Source organism: Hyla sarda, chromosome 9, assembly GCF_029499605.1.
Source record: "Hyla sarda isolate aHylSar1 chromosome 9, aHylSar1.hap1, whole genome shotgun sequence".
Taxonomy (NCBI): Eukaryota; Metazoa; Chordata; class Amphibia; order Anura; family Hylidae; genus Hyla; species Hyla sarda.
In genome coordinates this window covers 43,800,543-43,816,112 of record NC_079197.1, presented here as the reverse complement: position 1 = coordinate 43,816,112, position 15,570 = coordinate 43,800,543, and the positions used below count along the sequence as shown (strand labels likewise).

Here is a 15,570-nt window from a genome sequence, read left to right as displayed (position 1 = left end):
GAGTTTCCCCACAGTAGGTACAGGCATCGGAGTTCCCCCACAGTAGTTACAGGCACCCGAGTTCCCCCACAGTAGCTAAAGGCATCAGAGTTCCCCTACAGTAGGTACAGGCACCGGTGTTTCCCCAGCGTAGGCACAGGCACATGAGTTCCCCCATAGCAGCTATAGGCATCGGAGTTCCCCCACAGCAGCTACAGGCATCAAAGTTCCCCCACAGCAGCTACAGGCATTGGAGTTTCCCCACAATAGCTAAAGGCATCAGAGTTCCCCCACATCAGCTACAGACATGAGAGTTCCCCCACAGTAGGCACAGGCATCAGAATTCCCCCACAGTAGGTACAGGCACTGGAGTTACCCCCCAGTAGGTACAGGCACCGGAGTTCCCCCACAGTAGCTACAGGCATCCGAGTTCCCCCACAGTAGGTACAGGCATCAGAGTTCCCCCACAGTAGCTACAGGCACCTGAGTTCCCCCAGAGTAGGCACAGGCACCTGAGTTCCCCCACAGCAGCTATAGGCATCCGAGTTCCCCCACAGTAGGTACAGGCATTGGAGTTCCCCCATAGTAGGTACAGGCACCTGAGTTCCCCCACAGCAGCTACAGGCATCAGAGTTCCCCCAAAGTAGGTACAAGCATAGGAGTTACCCCACAGTAGTTACAGGCACCCGAGTTCCCCCACAGTAGCTAAAGGCATCAGAGTTCCCCCCACAGTAGGTACAGGCACCGGAGTTCCCCCAGCATGGGCACAGGCACATGAGTTCCCCCTCAGCAGCTACAGGCATCAGAGTTCCCCCACAATAGGTACAAGCATAGGAGTTCCCCCACAGTAGTTACAGGCAGCCGAGTTCCCCCACAGTAGCTAAAGGCATCAGAGTTCCCCCACAGTAGGTACAGGCACCGGAGTTCCCCCAGCATAGGCACAGGCACATGAGTTCCCCCACAGCAGCTATAGGTATCGGAGTTCCCCCACAGTAGCTACAGGCATCGGAGTTCCCCCACAGCAGCTACAGGCATCAGAGTTCCCCCACAGCAGCTACAGGCATCAGAGTTCCCCCACAGTAGCTACAGTTACCGGAGTTCCCCCAGAGTAGGCACAGGCACCTGAGTTCCCCCTCAGCAGCTATAGGCATTGGAGTTCCCCCATAGTAGGTATAGGCACCTGAGTTCCCTACAGCAGCTACATGCATCAGAGTTCCCCCACAGTAGGTACAAGCATAGAAGTTCCCCCACAGTAGTTACAGACACCCGAGTTCCTCCACAGTAGCTAAAGGTATCAGAGTTCCCCCACAGTAAGTAGCAGTTCCCCCATATTATGTAGCATTTCCAACACATTAGCAGTTCTCCCACAATAGGTAGCAGTTCCCCCACATTAGGTAACAGTTCCACCACATTAGGTAGCAGTTCCCCCACATTAGGTAGCAGTTCCCCCACATTAGGTAGCAGTTCCCCCACATTAGGTAGCAATTCCCCCATATTAGCAAGTTCCCCCAACCCCCTAACACACACAGACATACACACAGAGATACACACATAGACACACACATACAGACACTGACACTCTCACCTGTCCTACACAGTGCTTCATCTCTCCAGAGACGGCCTGACGAGTGACGTCACTGGCCGGCCACCGGCGCTGTCACAGACCCGGACTCGCCGGCCGAGGTAATGGATGGCGGAGGTGATACACGGGAGTTGGGGGGGCGGGAGGTGCTGGTGACAGGATTGGGCACCACTCTAATCCCGCGCCGCTCTAAATGGGGGAGGGGGGGCTGGTGACGGGATCGGACGCAGCTCTACACGGGGGGGGGGGGGGGTTAGGGGAGCTGCTGGTGACAAGATCGGGCGCCGCTCTAAACGGGGTGGGGGGGGGCTGCTGGTGACAGGATCAGGGGATCGGGCACAGCTCTAAATGGGGGGGGGATACAGGATCTGCCTGTATCCCGCACTGCCTGTGTGTACACATTCCCTGTGCTTGTTCACAGGCAGTGTGTGCCCGCGCATAAGCTGTATGGCATACAGCACTAATCACCTATACTGGATACCGGCATGCTTTATGGCCGGTATCTGGTATGCTGCAAAATCAACACTAGTCTGTCTGGCTAAAGACAGACGACCCCTAGTGGTGGCTATTTTCAGATTTAATTTCTGGGGGAAATTGACATTTTTTTTAAATAAATTTATATTGCAAAAAGCCATCATATGACTAATTCTATAACATATAAAAAGTTTTCAATAATGACAGTGCCTCTTAAAGAATACTTCAGATGGTAAGTGAACAACCTAAACTAACAATGAAGTGATCACGCGTGCCGAGCCTGCCTGAAACAGGGCTTGGTCCTTGAATATTACATTCACGCCCCATCTTGATAAGTGCTGGTAAGGTAGCTGAAGCACGATTCATTTTCATGTTCCAGATGAAATAAGTTCAGTGAAGCGAGGTCCCCACACCTACACAAGTAACTGAACTTGTTTGCTGTGTAATCTGTTAATTGTTTGTGTTAATCTGCTTGGCTGCTTCTCTTTGTTTAGATATCACATGGACCTCACAAAGCCATACAACTGAGTGTAGAATGGGGAAATACTCTAGCCTCTGTTTGGTCTGACCCACCTTAACCCCTTGAAGCAGCAGCTATTTTGGACCTTGAGGACACAGCAGTTGGTTTTTGCTTTTTCATCATTGTATTTCTAGAGCCACAACTTTTTCATTGGTGTAGCCATATGAACGTTTGAGGGGGGTATGAGACAACCATGTCTTCTATCTTTGGTGTAATTTGCATGGTAGATTTTGCCCTTGGCTAACTTGTTTTGTAGTAAGCACCCTTATTTCCAAGTGATAGTGATACAAACAGACATGTGTGTTCTTTAGGATTTATTTATATTTTTAGGGGTACCCCAGGGAAGAGGGAAGTAAATACACACACACACACACATATATATATATTATATATATATATGCAAATCATAAAATGTTGCAGTATCTTGTAATACCTTTTTTATTGGACTAACAGCATTTTGTAGAGACAAGCTTTCGGGATTCCTCCCTTTATCAAGTCCAAAGCAAACTTAATAAAGGGAGGAATCCCGAAAGCTTGTCTCTACAAAATGCTGTTAGTCCAATAAAAAAGGTATTACAAGATACTGCAACATTTTATGATTTGCATCTGCATCACTGGACTAATACGGCTACTCAAATTTACTATATATATATATATATATATATATATATATATATATGTATATATCTATATATATATATATCCAAGGAAGGGATCAGCACTGGATGACCTCAGATCCTGTGCAGTAGTATCCAATAGCTTTCCACAGCTATACTACAAATACTCTCCATTAAAAGATACAGCACCAGGGACAAGGTCCAGTATAATGCAGGCTTTGGTCTTTATTGTGTACAGGAACACATGTGCAATGTTTCGGCTAAAGAGTCTTTTTCAAGCATGACAAAAACATCCACATAGCAAACTTACATAGACTGCACATGATTGGTGCAAAAACAAGTGGTATACATCATTCATTAGTTTAGAGACCAACCCATCAGCCTTAATAAGCTGAAAACTCTGGTCATGTGATACACAAGTGTCAAACTTTGTAAACATATACAATAAATATGATATACAATCGAAAATATGGTGTTAAACATTGGCCAATCGGTGTAGAAGAGAATGGGGAGTCCACATAATAAAAAATCTCATTGCCAATCTGTGCTACAATGCTGAATTTGGTCCTTGTTTCACACGTGTCTTCTGTTTGTAAACAAATCATCTGCGGCTGCGTGGACTTACTCCACGTCAGTCCCTGTCATCTTCATTCATGCGCAGGTCATTCCACTATCGTCATCTCAGACGCTTCACTATGGGATACAGCGCATGCGCAAACCTTATGTGCATCTCCGCAGCTCCCTGAGCAGAGATCGACACCTCCGAACTGATTGATGCGCAGGCACAGACTAGCTGTGAGTGAGCAACATATCATTCCAGACCCGGAAACCCCCACACAGGGTGGTTACCGGGTCTGGACTGAAAAAAACATATATTTTTGAAACTAGATTTCTCTTCTACAAAAAAATCTTCAAAAAATAGCAGCAAATCAATCTTCAGGATTGGCAATGTGGATAGTGGAGTCCCCAATATATGATCTCTTCTGATTGGTCCAATGTTTATAAAGTGTTGTAAGTGCCTAAAGTGAAAACAAGGGGGGGGATAAAATGTCCATAAAAATTGTTGTATATTAAAAACAATACCTAATTTGTTACAAATTATTTATAGAGAATTGTGGTCAATAATTGGCTATTCCTGAACTAGATGTAAAGGTAACATAATAGTCTAAAACTAAGAAAGAAAAACAAAAGAAAGGAAAAACAAAGGGTAAGAATATAAGGGAAGGGGAAGAAGAGAAAGACGAGGGGAAGAGGGGAAGAAAAAGAGAAGGGAGGAAAAAGGGAAGAGAAAGAAGAAAAAAAAGGAGAAGAGAAAAAAAGAAAACAAAGAAAAAACTAGAAAAAGGGAGGAAAAAAGGTAACAGGAAAATGAATCACATATACGGTTTAAAATTAAAATCAACATTTAACCCATGGGGGGACAGAGTATTAAGGGTATGAATCCATCTTAATTCTTTTCGTTTCAGGATCCTTTCTCTATCCCCACCTCATCTGAGTTGAGGGACTTGATCAATGATTCTAAACCTTAGTTGACTAATATTGTGTCCTGTCTCCCAAAAATGTTTTGGAATCGGGAGATCTGTTTTCCCTGAGGACTTATGACCATTTAGACGGATTTGGCATATGGCATATGAAGCTCCAAAGCTACCATGCTACCTGGATATATTCCCTGTCCATCCTGCCTTATATGCATGGCTCCTGTGGCCCCTGTTCCTACATCCTTTCCTACCCTTGCCTATATCTCCCAGTAATTTTCGCAGCTCTGCTCTGCCAGCTCCCACCCTCCACCCAGAGGGAGGTTCAGTGTCTGATTGGCTGAGGCAGCACACACTACCAGTTATCAACACTAAAGGAGGCATGACTCATCAGTGCAGTGCAGAAACCACATTCTTATTCTCTCTCTCATTCATGCAAAGACCAAACATCATCAGGCCATGCAAAAACACTGAGAATTTTTGCAATACAATAAATGTAATGTAACAAATCAAAATCCACATTGGCATAAAGCTGGCATAGAAGTCTAAGGAGCATGGCATGCATAATATTACATTTTAGGATTTTTAACATTTGTTGTATCTGGTCTCACAGTAAATCGCAGTAAGTCTGAGGCAACTAATATAAATGTTACTCCCCTTACGGTTGAATTCCTTAAGCTGAAGTGAGGAAGTTATGCAATTTACGTAACTGCTATAGACTTTATTAAGAGTTTCACAAACTAAGTAGTCCAGCAGGCTACCACATATATGTAATTCCAAGCTATGTAAACAGCGCGGCTTGCAGGGCTGTGCCCTTTCACCTTGCTTTAAGTATGTTTGTATTTGCACACACCATATGTCATATGTCAGCGCCATAGTACTACAGCCTCCTTGAACAGCTGGTTGGCAGAGGTGCCAGGAATTAGACCACACAGATCTAAAATTGATGGCCTATCCTGAGGGTAGGGCATACACTTTTAAAGGCTGGATAAACCCCTTTATGTCACAGTTCTTTTCTTCAAAATATGCTATTCCCCACCCCCTTAAATCTTTTTGATTTGATTAGATCCAACACTTTCTAGCTAAGGCTTCTTGTACACTGCCGTTAGGACACAGAAGTGTGACGGCTGTCGGGGGAGCCAGGGAGAATTACTGCATGTGCCATTTTTTTCTCCCGCTACTCAATAATGGCGCCCGAATGACCGCAATATAGTAAATGCGATCCATGGGGACATGTTATTGCCCAATGTGCCCCTTCCTGAAAAAAAAGGATGCGGCACAACGGCAGTGTGAAAGTAGCCTAACTCTAAGCATGCTTACATAACTTAGTTACAAATGACTGCGGCATCTGAGATGTTTCGGAAACAAAACTACAGTGGTCTCTGATCCCAGCTATTGCAGCGTATACAGCTGACACCCTATGCAGATGGTACAGGCACAACTCTTGCACCAGCACAATTACAGTGTGATACAGTTTTGGCGCTAAGTACTTAGGGGGACATGTATCAAAGATTTCACCCCTGTTTTGTGTGTATTTTTTTGCGGAAAATTTTGCGCAAGCCCTTTTTTTGCGCATTTTTTTGTGCACGTTTTGGTAGAGCATGTCCTCCAGATGTGGCTGAATCAGGGTACCTTGGAGTGACATCTATAGTACACATGGATTTATTAACTGCATACTTTTCCTTTACACCAAAAATTGTGCCGCAAGAGCTGTTTTTTTGCGCAAATATAAGCCATCTTGGACTTAACGTAGCAAGATGCTCTAAATCATCGATTCTATTTTACAAAGAGTGGATTAAGGAGATTACTATATTTACCCGCAATTTATGAAGCTCATTGCACTTGATTGATAAATTTAGCGCTTCTGCACATAATTTAGAATTCGGGAAAAGGGGTAAAATGCTTCTACCATACACAAATAATGATACATGTCCCCCTTAGAGTATAACTTCAGAACTGTAAATGTATGAATCCTTGAAGTTCTATATGTCTAGATCCATAGACTTAAAATTATGGGAGGCATTTATTAAGACCTGCATCTCTGATGCCAGTCTAAAGGAATACCCCGCCAGCGCACGGGCTTGCAGGATTTATGCAGAGGTGCACCTCCACATAAATCCCTGCACATTAGACTGCCCGTGTGCGCTCGCTCTGAGCTGGCGGAAATTTCAAGCACAGGTTACACTTCCTGGCAAGCTTAAAGTGTGTTAAAGGGGTACTCGGCCCCTAGACATCCTATCACCTATCTGAAGAAAAGGGGATTAGATGTCTGATTGTGGGGGTCCTGCCGCTGGGAACCCCCGCGATCTCTCCTGCAGGACATTAGTCATCTTATTCATTTAGTGAGCTTCACTCCGTGCCTGATGACTGGCGCTGCAGGGGCCAGAGGATCCTGACATCATGACCCTGCCCCCTCGTCATGTCATGGCCCGCCCCCTTAATGCAAGTCTATGGGAGGGGGGCGTGGTGGCCATCATGCCCCTCCCATAGACTTGCATTAAGGGGGCGGGTGTGAGGTCACAAGGGGGCGTGGTCATGACGTCACGATCCTCCGGCCCCTGGATCGCCAGTCATCAGGTACGGAGCGAAGATGACTGGGGTGCTGCAGGAGAGATCGTGGGGGTCCCCAGCAGTGGGATCCCTGTGATCAGACATTTTATCCCCTATCCTTTGGATCGGGAATAAGATGTCTAGGGGTGGAGGACCCTTTTAACCCCTTAACGACGCAGGACGTATATTTACGTCCTGCGCCGGCTCCCGCGATATGAAGCGGGATCGCGCCGCGATCCCGCATCATATCGCGTGGGTCCCGGCGCTAATCAACGGCCGGGACCCGCGGCTAATACCACACATCGCCGATCGCGGCGATGTGCGGTATTAACCCTTTAGAAGCGGCGGTCAAAGCTGACCGCCGCTTCTAAAGTGAAACTGAAAGTATCCCGGCTGCTCAGTCGGGCTGTTCGGGACCGCCGCGGTGAAATCGCGGCGTCCCGAACAGCTGATCGGACACCGGGAGGGCTCTTACCTGCCTCCTCGGTGTCCGATCGACGAATGACTGCTCCGTGCCTGTGATCCAGGCAGGAGCAGTCAAGCGCCGATAATGCTGATCACAGGCGTGTTAATACACGCCTGTGATCAGGATGAGAGATCAGTGTGTGCAGTGTTATAGGTCCCTATGGGACCTATAACACTGCAAAAAAAAAGTTAAAAAAAAGTGTTAATAAAGGTCATTTAACCCCTTCCCTAATAAAAGTTTGAATCACCCCCCTTTTCCCATAAGAAAAATAAAACAGTGTAAAAAAAAATAAATAAACATATGTGGTATCACCGCGTGCGTAAATGTCCGAACTATAAAAATATATCATTAATTAATCCGTACGGTCAATGGCGTACGCGCAAAAAAATTCCAAAGTCCAAAAAGCGTATTTTGGTAACTTTTTATAACAGTATAAAAGTCAGATCAAAACAAAAATCATACCAATAAAAACTTCAGATCACGGCGCAAAAAATGAGTCCTCATACCGCCCCGTACGTGGAAAAATAAAAAAGTTATAGGGGTCAGAAGATGACATTTTTAAACGTATAAATTTTCCTGCATGTAGTTATGATTTTTTCCAGAAGTGCGACTAAATCAAACCTATATAAGTAGGGTATCATTTTAACCGTATGGACCTACAGAATAATGATAAGGTGTAATTTTTACCGAAATATGCACTGCGTAGAAACGGAAGCCCCCAAAATTTACAAAATGGCGTTTTTTTTTCGATTTTGTCGCACAATGATTTTTTTTCCGTTTCGCCGTGCATTTTTGGGTAAAATGACTAATGTCACTGCAAAGTAGAATTGGCGACGCAAAAAATAAGCCATAATATGGATTTTTAGGTGGAAAATTGAAAGGGTTATGATTTTTAAAAGGTAAGGAGGAAAAAACGAAAGTGCAAAAACGGAAAAACCCTGAGTCCTTAAGGGGTTAAACTTGGCAAACAGGGTTGGCCAGGGGTGCAGCCACGCCTCTTCACTGCAAACTCTGTCCATTTGGCAAGCTCTGTCAAAACAATCAAAAAGTTGCATAGTCTTTATGCTTTTTGATTGTTTTGCCACAATTGTCACACCTTCCATATGGCCGTATGGTAGAATTCTGAGTGATTACCTCTGGACAGAACTAGGAACTAACTGAACTTTTTTATATTGAATGTACACAAAAGCCTGGGATGCAGGATCTATTTTTTGGTGACATTTTAGGGGAAATCTAGTGGTTTAAAAAAGATGGCAAATACATGATGCTCTAAAATGCTGCTATAATATAATGGTGTGGATTTTCTGCAGTTCTTTTCCATCGGGTTTACATAGCTTTTTGTCAGAATAGCACAGCATGCCCAGTGACAAGACCAGCAGAGGAGGGGATGATTCCTTCAACACTTTCTTTAGTAAAACAATAAATAAGTAAATAATAAATCTATCTAATGGGCCTATTATATATTAATGGACAAATCAGAAAACGGAAGTGAGCCTTAGAAAGTTGTGTGATGGTTATTACTTGGCCTTTTTTTTTGCGCTCCTGTTGCCAGGTTTGTAAAAAAGGTGATGGGAAATGAAATGATTGTCCATCTGACACACAGCTATCATATTAAACTTCAAGGACCAAGGGTGTGGGGGTAAGGACCAAGGGTGTGGGGGTAAGGACCAAGGGTGTGGGGGTAAGGACCAAGGGTGTGGGGGTAAGGACCAAGGGTGTGGGGGTAATTCTGAATGTCTTGCTTTGGGCACCAAGTGATCACATTCTGTCATAGCTTGGCACTAAACGATTTTACTGCGATGCATTGAACTGAATTTTATAAATCCCAGAAATATACCTTTCAGGGGTGGGCAATGGCCATTTCTAAAAACTTTTTCACAGAAACAAATTTAGGAACATTGTATAAAACTGGTTTAAAAAACAATGCAACCGTTTTTTCTGACAGTGTTTTTTTGTTCACTAGTGGTGAATTTAGTGCATTCACAATGTTTTTAGACAGTTTTGGGGAGATTTATCTAAACCTGTCCAGGGGAAAAGTTACTGAGTTGCCCATAGCAACCAACCAGATCACTTCTTTCATTTTGCAGAGGCCTTTTCAAAAGTGAAAGAAGCGATCTGATTGGTTGTTATTGGCAACTCCGCAACTTTTTCTCTGGACAGCTTTTGATAAATCTTCCCCATTTCACTTTTTCCCACATTTTGTTATGTTGTGCTAAATTGAGTCATTTTTGGGCTGCTTTATGGCTCCCCCTAAAAAATCCCAAAAGCCTTTTAAGTGTTATTTCATACTGTGCAAAGGGCCATTTAGTGGTTTTAAAGTGTAGACAGGTACTATGAGATGAATCATGTTGTTCCCTATCTCGTACAGCAAGATTCCATGTAATAAATGGAGCGTGAAGTAACATCTTTAGCTGAACTGAAAGCAAATTGTCAACAGAGATAATGACAACTTGCTGAATCTCTACCGAACATTTTAATTTTATTGTGAAATAATCTATAGTTAATAGTCATGAAAATAATACTCCCTACAGTATATAGCCTTCTTCTTGAATATTTCCAAACAATAGCCTACTCCTTGACTTCCCAATGCACAGAAGAAAAAAGCCACACAACAGCACTGTATTAGACTTAATATGCGTACACTCCACACATGTGAGAGTGCATGTATGTGTATATGATAAGAACTATTTTTTTATGATGTATTCGTTTATTGTAATGTTGGACTGAACCAACTTCAATTTGCAATCAGTGAAAATGTAAGCACATCCAACTAGTATAAATGTTCTGTTGTAGTAAAAACTATACAGTATTCAAAAACTACAATAAGCAAGCTGTTACCTTCGTCAAATCAATTTGTGGAGATTCCTTTGGTTTTAGTGACCTTACAGGTAGTAAAAAGCATTTAAAGTTCAGAGATTATTCAAAATCCTTTGTATAATAGAGTCTGCTTGGAAAATTCCCCGGTCAGTGGTGTCTCAGCCATGCACGTTCCAATAAAGTGTTCCGATTCATTGTACAACTGTAAGTGGCCGCACTGCAGGATACAAAATGGACCAAGAGACCATCAGGAACGAAGGAAATCATCATTTTTCTCTTGGTCCTTTTCCTAATATGCAGTGATGTTGCCTACGTGCACTTTAAAACACCAAAGAAAGAGAGAAAAACACTACCACAACACCTAAATGCATGAAAAAAATCTAATTTTATTAGACACCTACAGACCTATATGTTAAAACAATTAAAAAAGGCTATACATAGGCCACGAAAACAACAAAGGGAACCAGAAACTGGTATCCCTAAGGACAACGTGTGTGAGGGATATATAAATGACACATATAATGGGCTGCTCTCAAATATCAAACCTCCTTGTACAAATACAGCAGAATATTGAAATTAATGATGAACACTATAAAACACAGACCATACAAATACACAATAAATATAATAATCCTGTAATTTAAATTGCAAAAAACATGTAAATTCTGCTTAAAAAGTAAGGTTGGCTTTACATATGTTCGGCATCCAAACGAGTTGTCATCAGTTGTATGGCATCCGGCGTCCATTGTTTCTGGCACTGGACAGGGGAATGCAGCAAGTTGCGCTCCTCTGTCTGGTGCCCTCCAGGGTATCCAACCATCCGGCGTCAAAATTGAGACGCTGGATGATTGTGAGCTGTCCCATTCAAATGAAAGGGATCAGTTCTAGCATCAGTTTACCTCCCATGCAGGCCAGAAGGAAACTGTGCCAGACGATGCACATATGTGATCCCAGCATAACACTTATGCACCAATTCTAAAAGGAATAATCAGTGCTAAGAAAAAAGGGAGGTTGGAGACATAATGGCCAACTATAGCAAAGTAGGATCACTATAGGAGGTAAACTAAGGCTGGGTTCACCTATGTCCGGCATCCGGCATAGGTGAACTCAGCCTAAATCTCGACACAACTGATGACAACTTGTCATCAGTTGTATGGCATCCGGCGTCCATTGTTTCTGCGTTCCCCTGTCTGGTGCCCTCCAGTGCGTCCAACCATCCAGCGTCAAAATTGAAATGGAATTGTCCCATTGAAATGAATGGCATCAGTTCTAGCATTAGTTTCCCTCTGGTGCACGCTGGAGGGAAACTATGCCGAATGCCTGATATATGTGAACCCAGCCTAATATGGTCAGAGAGTAGCCCCATAAAGTAATAAATACAATCACACGTTTCAAGCAAAGACCCCACACATTCCGTAGATAATCGTGAAGTATTTGGGTGTGCATCGTGGTAGTGTTTTTTTCTTTTTCCTCTGTGTTCTATGATTTGTGGTAACACTTTGCAGCACCCCATCATTTATCCAGGCTGAGCCCCCTACTTCTCTCTTGTACATTCATGTACTCTCACATGTGGGGAGCGTACAGATATTAAACCCAATTCAGCGCTGTTGTGCAGCCTTTTTCCCTTTGAATTTTTTAAACAAAATGGTCAGCAGGGTTCAATTTTTTCACTAGTAGCTGCAGTATTGTCAGAACCTTATTCCAATTTGATCCACTAGCGCTATTGTAACAAATCCTTCTGTTTGTACAGCATGCACAGAGTTTTATGGGCCAATACTATACCTAAGATTTTACATGTATGAAAAAATCCAAGAAGAAAATAAATGGCATGTTCACAAGGTGTCAAGGTGTCTTTATTATTGAGTTCATACTGTGAACGTTGCTTTTTGCGTGAGCCCTTAAAGGGATACTCCACTGGCCAGCGTTCAGAAGTAAATGTTCTGAAGGCTGTTTCCGCGCTGCGGGGGTCAGTCACGCCCCTCGTGACATCATGGCCACGCCCCCTCAATGTAAGTTTATGGGGGGGGGGCATGATGGCCGTCACGCCCCCTACCACTGACTTGCATTGAGGGAGCGTGACCATGACATCACAAGGGGCATGACTGACCCCCCCAGGGTGAAAACAGCCTTCGGAACATTTACTTCCGAACGCTGTCCAGTGGAATACCCCTTTAATAGGAAATCTTCTTTGTTAGCCCTGTGAATGATATCGCTAGATTCAGCAATAAACAGCTTCTGCTTGCTCTGACATGTATGTCAGTAACGATAATAAGAGACATTGGCGATAAAGAACAGTTAAAATACCCAGTGGCATGCAAAGATTAAGAGCAATTTAGTTAGGAGTATTAGCTGGTGAGTTTCTAGTTGGTAGGGCAGACCTTGTATTTCTGCTGATTCAGTAATTACATCTGGCTACAAACACTTCTGGAAGGGAACCATATGTTCCTTACCTGTATTAGATAACCTTTCTGTGTCAGATTTGCAGATAGTGTGGTGCAATGTCAGTGTCTGTGACCTATTTATTGCAAATATATATATATTTTTTTAAGAATATATGACAAGGACAGGCATATTGTAATTGTGAATTCAGGTAGAAGAAACAGACATGGTGCACATCTACAATCTTGTATAATGATCTGATTGCTTCTCAGCATAATATCAAAAACTAACAGGTTGTTAGTATACATTTTTTATCAAAAAGTACAAGCCCACTCGCATTTTTGGCCCCTTTGGCGTTTTTTTTTTTTTTTTACAAAATAGTTGAGTACCAAATAAAAAAAATAAAAAAGGATGCAGTAGGGATGTAAAAAAATGTATCTCACTAAATGGTTATTTTTTATAACAACATTTTTATAAATTTTTTTATAAAGTGTGTGTGTTTAACTTTTTTTTTTAAACATTTTTTATGTAGTACTACTACTCCCAGCAGGGAACACACTGTTCCATGCTGGGAGTAGTAGTAACTGTACTATAGACATATCGCCCCGGTTGTCAGTCTGACACCCAATGCGATCGTCCATTATATAGCAGAGATGGAGCGACTCTATACAGCGCTCCCATCTCTGCTCTATTCACATCACTGGCCGTTCATATTTTCCGCCCAGAGCTGTGATTGGCCGGATGGTTGCAGCCACTAACAGCTCTGAGGAAAAGATGAATGAATGAGTGGCCGGACGGAGTATAGTACAGAGCAGGGATGTGAGCGATGTATACAGCCTCTCCATCTCTGCTATAGACAGGACGATAACAGCGGGTGTCAGTAGTGATACCCGCTGTGATGTGTCCTTAACTGCAGGTACTACTACTCCCAACATGGAGCACACTCTACTCCATGCTGGGAGCTGTAGTACCTGCATTAATAGACAGATTGCAGCGAGTGTAACTTCTGACACCTGCTGCAATCTGTCTATTAATGCAGGTAGTACAGCTCTCAGCATGGAGCAGAGTGTACTCCATGTTGGGAGTAGTAGTAGGAAAGATCACAGTGGGTATCACTCCTGACACTCTCCTATGGTCACTCTCTGGCCGCTCTCCTATGGTCCCCTGCACGCCGTATATATACACATTCCGATTTCTCACAGAGAGCTGTGATTGGCTGGAACCATCTGGCCAATCACAGCTCTCTGTGGGAAATATGAATATGTGTACATTTACGGCAGTGCAGGGGACCATAGAAGAGCGGCCGCCGCATCTATACATTATACAGGATCGCAACAGTCTATTAGTACAGGTACTACTACTCCCATCATGGAACAGTGTGTTCCATGCTGGGAGTAATAGTACTACCTAAAAAATAAAAAAATAAAAAGTGAAAAACACACACACACTACATTCTTATTATTGTCGGCTACATTTTTAGTGCTTTACCCGCCCACATAAATTGATCCGTTTAAAAATGAATAAACATTTAGTAATAAAAAAGATACATTTCGGTAGGTACAATTTTCTCCATCACTACTGTATCTTTTTTTTTTTTTTTTTTTTTAATGGTACCCTACGAAATTTTACTAAAAAAGGTATCTCCATCACTTTTTTGGATCGTTAAAGTCCAAAAAAGAATAAAAACGCCACGATTTCGGGGCAAAAAACGCCAAACTAGGTTTTGTCGGGCGTTATGAAAATCCAGCCTCTGAGCCCAAAATTGCTGAAAAACGCCAAAAGGATAAAAAAAACGCCAAACTGAAAAATGGCAAGTGAATCTGGCATTTTGCAGTTTACTACTGACTTGCAGCTAACATCTGGACACAGCGCTTTTTCACTGAAAAAACGCTGTGCGGGAAAATTGGCGTTTTTGACGGTGTTTTTGCAAAAAAAAACTCAGTGAAGTTCCAGCCTAAGCATGTTCAATACTTTTTCCCTGTATGATTTCCCATTATTACATATAACTTAATTTATGAGCTTATTTGTTTAGGTTTCTTTATATGTTTGGATTTTAAGTTGTTACTAACATATGTTAAACAATTCATGGCAATAGCACCTTTGGAAATATAGTTAGTGAGACAAAATGGGGAAGTGTTCAATACTTACCTCACCGGCTGTATGTACTCAGCTATTTGTAGAACATATTCTTTCTGCCTTCCTGGCTATTAGGATGACCAACATTAATGGGTTCACATGTGCTACATGTACTGTACAGAGGATATCACATACTGAAAGAGAGCCTACATACATTCTTTTAGGATCACTCTGACGGTTGATACATTAATGCTGACTGAGCTACCACATCAGGTGATTGTAATGTTGATGGTTGCATAGAAATTCTCCAAGCAGTTGTGCAATCTGAATTGTGTTTTAATGCTCCTTGAGACATGCAGTATTACGAAACTGTCTACAGACATTCTGTTCTGAAAGAAGATTTAAGGAACTTTAAGATTAATTTTAGTTTTTGACCTGTTTAAGTGCTCTGGTGTCAGCAGCCATACAATGGGCTTTTTGCTTTTAGAAAAGATGGGAAAATTAAAGGGATATTCCACAATTTATTATCTTTTTTTTTTTTTGTATAACTGTTTGCTTACAAGAGAGGTGAGAAATATTTCATTGGTGGGAATCTGACCACTGAGAGCTCAAAGAAAGGGGGTCCATCGTTCCCT

General features: G+C 42.7%; 1 long non-coding RNA gene across 2 annotated transcripts in view; it reads right to left on the bottom strand.

Annotated features, from left to right (window-relative positions):
• The window catches only part of LOC130290778 (uncharacterized), a 49,239-nt gene extending 34,217 nt beyond the window's left edge, over positions 1 to 15,022 (bottom strand). Inside the window, exon 1 of one of the 2 annotated variants that reach the window (XR_008847693.1) lies at positions 15,008 to 15,022. This is a non-coding gene — a long non-coding RNA (uncharacterized LOC130290778). Of the gene's footprint in view, positions 1 to 1,564; positions 1,580 to 15,007 lie in introns of those variants that run through there. The other variant, XR_008847692.1, reaches the window with a different exon arrangement.
• Positions 15,023 to 15,570: the final 548 nt, after the last annotated feature.